Raw genomic sequence first — 9,537 nt, 5'->3', positions numbered from 1 at the left:
AAAAAATTTCATTGGATTAAATTGGTTTATAATTATGCCCACTAAACCATTGTGGTGCTCAAAATGTCATATTTAATATTATAATTATGATTCTATTCTAGCTTTTAAATTTTAATTAATTAATAATTACAAAAATGGTTGACTGACTCTCCCTGTCTTGTACTATTTTGAAAACTTTTATTTTTCTAATTTTCTTGAAAGACTTCGGGTTTTCCTAGACAGTAAACTGAAGAGAGGTAAAGGCGGGAAGAAGGGCCCCATATGTGGAAAATTTGCTTGCTCACTCCCTAAATGCAGACAATTCATCGTGGAGAAAATGTGCGAGAAATTTCCACTCTACTTCCAACATCTCGCGTTCAATTTGTTTGCGTTCTCGCTAAATGAGTACAATTCAGCGTGGAATCAACACTACAAGAAGTTTCCTCTCAGCTTTCATATCCCGCCATTTCCACTTCCCTCTAGGAGTCATTGATAAATAAGTGGCTGCCCTAATCACCCCCGATACGCTAACAAAATAGTTTCTGCCTATGTTCTCGCGCTTGTTCAAGGAGCTGTTGGAGAGGTTGTTAGAGCGCTTCTCTCTAGGCCTGTTGATGTGGGTGTCGATACCCTTCTCTTAGGCTGTCAAAAATTGGGACAATGGGTGAGTGAGGGGTTGTTATGCTTGCAACCCTCATCTTCATTTTCAGACTCATACATTCCAAAACTACCCAAACATAGCGTGCGTTTGGAGAATCAAGTAGCGGATTTGAAAAGGTGGTTATTTGAAGATAATTTCAATAAGATCGGGGTGATGGGAATTGCGGGCAGTGTCAAAACAACCTTGGTTGCTGCTCTCTGTAGGGATTCTGATGTCCAATGTAAGTAGACCATATATTTACTCTTTGAATCAAGTAATCTCATAAAATGCATTTTTTGGGAGTTGCTCTCGGGAGGCTATTTTGTTAAATACTTGTTTTTGTATTGTCTACGCTTTGATAGGAATTAGATCTAAGAAGAGGAGGCTATTTTAATGCTCTAGCATGGAAATCTTCCTCAATTAGTCAAGCAGGGGAATCCTTTTCCATTGGTATTTGTTAACTGTGTCTCATCTGCTATTGATGAGCTCTTCATTGTGTGAACCATCTCCTATTGACAAGGCTAGATAGTCCTCTTCCATCCTCTCCTCCTCACAGTGCCTGAAAATGATTCATGCCTTAATGTGGTTTCTGGGTTCTCTTCTCCTTCCCCTTGATCTTTCTTCGCCTTCTCGAAGTTTCTAAACACCATTCATGCCTCCACCTTTGATGTGAAATCCTCTCCCCTTCCCCTCTTTCTCTTCTATCTTCATTGAAGTGCTTAAAGGAAATTGAATCCTCAACTTGCTTATGTTAATGCAATCTTCTCCCCCATCTTCTCAATATATCCTCTTCCTCTCCTTCTTCTTAAAGAGCTTAACGACCATTCATATCTCATATCTTCCCTTCAATAACCCCCTCTTCTCCTCTTTTACGCGTATGAAGAGCATTTATTCATCATCTTGCTTTACTTGGTGTAGTCCTCTCTTCTTCCCCTTAATTTGTACTCTTTTCTGCTCTACTCTCCTCTTCCTCTTAAGCTATCCTGTTTGATCACTCTTGTGAAGACATCTGTCCTCCCCTACTCATCTTTGATCCATCCATTCGAGCCCCTGATCTATCAAGACCTTACTATCAGGTCAAGTGGCCAATATGCGGAATACTTATGCTTAGGATAGCTTTTATTTTCACTGGGAAGTGGGCTTGTCCTCTGATATCAAAATGACAAGTTAGAAAATGTTTCCAATGAGGAAGTGGTGTATTTAGAGCTTCTAGTCTGGTTGGCAAAGTTGCGTGGGGATTTTTTGCCTGGCTACAATCCTACGTTAAACTTCTAGGCAGACTAGAACATAAGACCTGATCTCACTTACTGTAGTATGCTCTTTGTGTTCACACTTGTGTATATTGGTAACATCACCAAATCGTGATTAGACTTTCCCGTCAACCTCTCAATAAAGAAGTCAAATTTCAATATCTTGATCCTAACTTACCTCTCGATGCATTCTAATGACAGCAGTAATGGGAGAGTTGAAAGAATTCATATATTGCTGCGGTGATTACGAATCTGCATATGTGCTCAACCCTTGCAATTTATTGGCCACCACATCGCAGAAAAAACTGCCCTTAGTAGGAGAAGAAAAACAACACAAATACGATACAGACTCAATGAATTAGCAATTTAGCAAATAAACTTATTTATGTTTGTTAATTAATTACTAATGAGACCTTACTAATACTTGTCTATCTATTGGAAATGACCCTTGCATTCTTTTCTGATTTCCCCGACCTTACGTTCTCCATTCCTCTTCTCAGAACGTTTTGGAGACAAGATAATTTTTCAAACAGTTTCACAGCTACTAGATAACAAGATGATTCTTGAGAACATATGGAATATGATTACTGGGGATCAACCGTTGCCTGATTCTCAGAGTGAGAGCATTCATGAGGCTCTTCAGGAAATACTCAGGCTTAAGCGAGAAAATATTCTAGTCATATTAGATGATGTGGGGCCAAATGTTAATCTCGAAGAATTATTGTTTGAAGTAGAGGGATGCAAGATTGTTGTTACAGTCAGGGACAGTGTCAATTCCATACACCTTGATAGCACTCATTATATGTATTCGCTTGGAGAGGAAGATGCTCTATCCCTCTTCTGTTATTGGGCCTTTGGACAAGAAAGCATTCCGGATGGATGGTTCAACAAGCAACCAGTCAAAGAGGTATACCTATGTCTATCTACATCTCATTTGTTGATTTTAGTGAACCTGAAGTCTGCTAAATTTGTCATAATACGACATTATATTTTGCTAGCTAATATTGTGTAGATCTACTATCCATTCCGTGTTTGCAATTTAAGAAGCATGGTTCGTTTAGTTCAATATGTGTAGATCTGAAGGCCACCCTTTGAGATTATATTGGGGCTAACTAGTCTGTACTAACAGGTAGCAAAAGAATGTCTAGGATTACCACATGTAATGGACGTGATTGGACGTTATTTACATAAATACAGTGAAAATGCATATTGGGAATACGCCAAAAGGCAGCTTTCACAAGGAAGATGAATCAATATTAGATCTTATGAAGAGGATGTTCTCAAGCACCTAGCACTGAGCATAGAAGATCTGGACAATGATACAAAAAAAAGCTTTTTGGACCTGATATTGTTTCCTGAAGTTAAAAAAATCCCTGTTGATGGTTCGTTTGATATTTGGATTCATGTTCACAACTTAAGCCTAGAGCATGTGTCGATGATTCTTGTTGATCTCGAAAAAAGAGGGCTCTTGAATTTGGTACAGCTAACTCATAATTCAAGGTGAGTGTCTTCTTTTAGATTCTTTTGTTGAAATTGCGTTGAAATATGTAGCAGAAAGATATAGATAGTGATCATCAAGCCGAAAAAGTAAATCTCCCATTTCTTCCAGCATGCTCAAAATGGATTTTGGACATGTAATTGTTTTACTTCAACTCAAAATTTGTAATCGTTGAGATGTTGCTACTTCATTTTGAGAACTGAAAAAAGACGTCTCACTGAAGATTGAATGCATTTTAACTCTTGCTTTCCCAGCAATTATGAGATATATTCAGTTCAACATGATATGTTGCAGCGTTTGGCTATTTATTGTGCAGAATCTGCGGACAACAACCAAAATGACAAGATATGCAAAAGGTTGAGATTATCTCCATTCTCTTGCTGGGAAGATCCCTCACATGGAGATATAAAAGCCGCTGAGATTATTGCCATTCGCACAGGTTGATTGCTTTAAATTGGTTTATTGATATTCACAAGTATCAGGCTTCAAGCAAATGAGTGAGGCCCATCAAAATATATATATTCCTTCTTTAAAAAGTTTTGAATACTTTTGTAGGTCCAATGAAAGAGAATAAATGGCCTAAGTTGGAGTTTCCAGAGGCCCGTGCTCTTGTATTGATATTTGATGGAAATGAATATTTCCTTCCACCATTTGTACAGGAAATGTCTCGGTTGATAATTCTTATCATAATCAACCAAAAACCCTGTAGGGCTAAAATTGACGGCATGTCAACCTTTAGTTTATTGGTTCAACTGAAGAGCCTTCGGCTTGAAAAATTGATTGTCCCTGATCTAGATTATTTTCAATATTTAGAAAATCTCAAGAAGCTCTCACTGAGTCTCTGCAGCACTGATAAGGGACGATTGGATATTGAAGTGTGCTCAAAGCTTCTTAAACTTGAAGAGATTAATATTGACTGCTGTGAGGATATTGAGGAATTTCCTGTTGGTATTTGCAATTTCACTTCACTGAAAACACTGTCTATAACAAATTGCCATCAACTTCGCAAGATTCCTGAGAATTTGGGGAAGCTTGCAGGATCTCTTCAAGTGCTGAGCTTAGTTGCTTGGCTGAATCCCAAAGAACTGCCAGCCTCAATTTATGAACTTGGAAATTTACATTTCCTTATCAAGCCTTGGATGCTCTTCCATGTGACTTCAATAAGTTGGAGAGACTCAAAATTCTCAACATGGGTGACTGCAAAAAAATCAAGAAACTTCCTAGAATGGTTAATAGGCTTACGTCTTTGTCAGATGTGATCTGCGACAAGCAATTGAAAAAAGAGTGGTCTCATTTCCGTGAGTCGATTAATGTGATAATTGCAGAACCAACATTTAGTTTAGAGTTTCTGGACACATAACATTGCTCCGGCAATCATTTATATTGTGAACAGTGACTGTGGACCATGGGTTGAGTAATTTTCTTTCTAGTTTTAGAAGTGGAGTTAGAAATTAAGACCATTTGTATCATTGGGGTTGGAGTTCTATCTATGCACTTTAAACTTATGGCAGGATCACAGAGTGCTTAGCACTACTGTCAATATTGTATTTATGTCATATGTTTTAATTTTTAAATTATTAAGGGTTTTAGTCCCTTGCTACATCAGACACATGAGTGATCATGCTGCAATGTTCTTTTCATGGTAAATTGTGCCTGAGCAATAGTTAAATCCTTTCGCTCGTGCTTTAACGTGTTTTCCTAGAGTAAGAAATTAGCAGATCAAAATTTTTCTTTTCCGCATATTACATTTTCCTAGGTCTGGCAAATGGAAAGGAATTTATAAATTCTGAAGCCTTAACATACATCTAGGAGATGGTGGAGAACAAACAGAATCAATATAAATACATAATTTTTGGATTTGATTGTGTAGAGTTTTTTTATCATTAATGTTTTGGATCATAGTACATGATTCATCAGTATAATTACGTAATTTCTGGATTTGATTGTGTAGAGTTTTTTTACCATCAATGTTTTGGATCATACTACATGATCCATCATCAAGATACAAGAGAACAAGAAGATCCATAGTGAGGACAAAAATGAATACTCCATGCAAAATTTCTATCACGCCCTTTGCCAAAAAAATTCTGATGTGGGACTCTATGTATGACAGAAGTCAAAATCCTTCTAAAAGTAGGAACCACTTTTATAAAAAGTTTAACATATTATTAAAATTAATTTGGACTATATTTATGTTTGATAGTTTTTAATTTTTAATTTTTTGATTGGTACATAGTTTTTAAATTTATTATCATGTAACTAAATTTAATAATATTGTTTTACTTTTGATAATTTAATTGAATAAGGGACTTGTATATATATTCATTTACAATTAATATACTATTATTTTATTTCAATAAATAATACATTTGACTTTTTAATTTTATAGTATACTATAATTTTGTATTAACATTTTTAAATTATTTTGACAATTAGTGGAATATATATATATTTCAATGTTGGTGAGCTAATCTTTTTGTTATTCTAGAAAGCTTTGTACTTTGTTATTAGTCCTTATAAATTAATGTACGGGCATACAATTAATTTAAAAAAAAGAAATATCTTAATAGTCTAAAATTGAAAATAATTTATTGTTAAAATTTATTTATATTGACTAATTTCATCATTCTTATTGATTGTTATATTTTTGTTAGGGGCTAAAAGTATTTTTTCTGGAACTAAAAAGCCTCCATCAATCTGGATATGCTGTATCATTTTATTGTAGGGACTTACATCTTACCCAAAATCTACTAAGTGTGTTCAAATCAAATCATTTTTACAAACAACACTTAAATTCGTAGGGGATTTTCTAGCCTCAACCCAAAACCAACCACTGTAAATTGAAAATTGAGAAGTCCTTTCTTCTAATATGAGGCCCAATTAGCAAATCTTATGGTATGACGTCTACTTCCCCGTGCAACTCTCTCTTTTTAATTGGAAGAAATCTTCTTTCAACTTCAAAATTTTTAATTTTAAAATTATGAACCCTAGTCAATTTCCTTGTACTGATCAATGCCTTCTGCAATCAATTTGGTTTTGTATCTTTTCTTACCTGTCTTCTTATGTCAATCAAAATGTCTATTGATTTTTAAAAGCTCAGTGCTTTAGGAGAAGTGAAAGGAAATCACAAGTGTTATTTTCCACTAGAGGGTGCATTTTCTCTTGCATTGTTTCCCTCCTATTGTCACACTTTACAAGCACTTATTAAATTTTGGTGGCTCTAACTAATTAGAGAATAAAAGCCTTGGCTCTGCTTCTTCTAAGAATAACAACTCATACACTGACTTTTTTTCATCCTCAATCTTAGATTATGACTTGGATCAGTAATCTGGTTTGATTGTTATTAATTAATATTGCCTCTCTTACCAACAACATTTCTCAGTACCCCTCTATCTCTCCACTTTCCTTACCTTAGATCATTTTCTTAATAAAATATAATATAATACTTACTCTGTAATAGAAATAAATTTCTAGATTAGTTAGATATGAATAAAACATGATAAAACATATTTAAAAAGGTGATAAATGCTACTCCGTGCAAAGACCAAAACCATGACTTGCAACCTGTAACTACACCCTTTCATGAGACCACGGGGCATCCAACCAAACTGTTGATGTGACTGAATTGTTAGGACGCCCATGGCTTGTGTTCATTGCATTAAGTAGGAAATGTTTTAAAATATCTCAGTGGTAAGTTAGATGACAATATATTGTCATTCACTTTTTTCTATGCAATTGAATAGGTTGGAACAAAAAATTGTACAAACTCAAACATTAATGACAATTATTTTATAAATTGAAATGAAGCAAGGGGAAGAAACGAGCCCACAACCACCTAAGCAGTCAAAGCTTAGTGTGTTGCTTAAGCTCGACCATTTGAAAGGAACACATCTATTTTCCAAAGAAACATGGATGTAACTAAACGTCAACAAACCAAGATGTTGGTCTTTTCACTTAAAAAGGAAAATAATGTGGTAACATACAAACTTTCACACTTATGTGGAGCTCCACGGAGATCATGACATAATAAGGATACCTATGCATAGGACTAATCTTAAATAATAAAAGCTTAGCTGGGAATCATAGAGGATTAAGAGAGATAAAGGAGGTTTGAAAACACTATATACTCTTCAAAACACATCCAGGTATCCAAGAACATGGGTTACTTGTCATGTCAATGGAGCTTTATGGATGGGATGTTTGGATAAGCAGCAAATCGAATCTCAAATATAGCTAGACAAAAGAGCTCAAAAGCAAGTTACCATGAATAGATTCAAGATTAAAGACTAAAATCTTATTTGAGATCCCTCTATAGAGAATGGTTACTTGTCGAATTACAGAAGTAGCTATAGTTCACCTACTAGGGTATCTCAAAAAGATCATGAAATCTGACAAGTGGCCCATTCTAGTATGGAACGAAAGTTGAATAGAATAAATAAAACTTGGATGAACCAAAATAATTGGTGGATTTTTGACCAAGTCATTAAAAGGCCCATGGACTGATCAAGAGATAAAATACAACGAAAAAATCAGACTAATCATATAAAATCAAACTAATCATGCAGACAAAAACAACTTGGGAGGAAGTGGCAAGCCATATGAACATGACAAATTTTTTTACATGGGTACAACAATCAGGTGGAAAATGAAGATACTCACTAGTCTAGCTATAGATTAGCTATTCAAAATTTAGTTATGAGATTGGTAGATTGACAAACTTGAAGACTATAACTATAAATGGAAGTGACAATATATTTATATTGTAGCGACTGGGCTATTTTAGTGTGTTGGGGAAAATATCGATTAACTCGGTGTCAGTAGGAGGCTTACGTTTTCATAAAAATGATTTGTACTTTAGTTCAGACATAACTTCCCCAATCCCCTCTCTATTTAGACCTCTATAAAAAAACTAGTTAGTGTATAGGCTTAAATCCACACACTCAATAAATGAGGATTAGTAGCACCAAATAATCTAATAATGAAATCACATAAGCTACCAAACATGAGCCTATGAATGTTCAACAAAATAAGAAGCATTAAATAATTGGAATCACATAATAAAATATGCAAACCAATCAAATACTCCAAGATTTTGTTACTTCTCTTTGGTCGTATGAAGTGTGCACACAACTGTGATTTTGGTAGCACTTAGACTCTGAGATCCAAGAAATATGATAAAAAGATAGGATTTCAAATGATAGCAAAATGACATAGGTTCAATCTGAAAGTCAGTTATGAAATTAAGATATATGAGAATTGTTTATATAGATTTTTTGGAAATCCATAAATGGTTGAGATCAATTTGGGAAAATCATAATGAATGGACAAGGATGAAAGAGACTGGAGGAAAAATTGGAAAGTTTCCAATTTTAAATTGAAAAAGACAAAGGATAAAATTTGAGATATTTTCAATTTTGGAGAGATAAAGTTTCCAAAAATTGAAAATTGATACTTCAGAATCATTTCTGATTTTGTATTTTTAGAAAAAATTAATTTTTCAGTTTATGAAGATTTTCTAATTTTTAAATTTCAATTTCTCATAAAATTAATTTTTCAAATTTTAGAAGATTTAATTGAAGTAAAACTTCAATTAGATTTGAAAGATGAAATTAACTAGGAGTTGCACATTTATGTACGTGCAATGATTAGCGATAGGAATGATTTGTGTAATTGAATGAAAGGAAACAAAGAACTATTATGGTTAAATTTAGAATTATAATTAGATTAGGTTTACAATTTATCTTAATATTTAATTAGGGTTAGAGTTAAGTTTGAGGTTACATGTTTCAAGTTGGCCAAGATTAGATTTAGGATTATGATTTAAATATATCTTAAATTTTTAATATCACTTAGGATTAATGCAATAGTACACTAACATTTCTTAAAATCAATTACATAGTGTAAGATTAGGGTTAACTTGTTTATGTGTAGGTATTCGAGTTAGGTTAAAAGCTTAATTTATTGGAGAAGATTTTGGACAATATTGAAAACTCATTATTTCTAGAGTAAGGCTTCGATTTCTAACTATGATTTAATAAAGCTTAATTTTAGGTTAATGGTTAATTTATTAAGATAGATGGATTTATATTTTTAGCAGGTGAATACAATTTTCAATCCATAGACAATATTGAATTAAGTTAGGATTAAGATTATGTTTAAGGTTTAAGCCA

At 33.9% G+C, this 9,537-nt stretch overlaps 1 pseudogene; it reads left to right on the top strand.

Moving 5' to 3' along the window:
* Positions 1-316: 316 nt before the first annotated feature.
* On the top strand, positions 317-4,727 carry LOC149555854 (putative disease resistance protein At5g47280; annotated as a pseudogene).
* The last annotated feature ends 4,810 nt before the right edge of the window (positions 4,728-9,537 follow it).

This window comes from Cupressus sempervirens, chromosome 5, assembly GCF_028749045.1.
Source record: "Cupressus sempervirens isolate cs-2001-9-10 chromosome 5, ASM2874904v1, whole genome shotgun sequence".
Taxonomy (NCBI): domain Eukaryota; kingdom Viridiplantae; phylum Streptophyta; class Pinopsida; order Cupressales; family Cupressaceae; genus Cupressus; species Cupressus sempervirens.
Note: the sequence above shows the minus strand (reverse complement) of the source record. Positions and strands in the feature narration are given on the sequence as shown.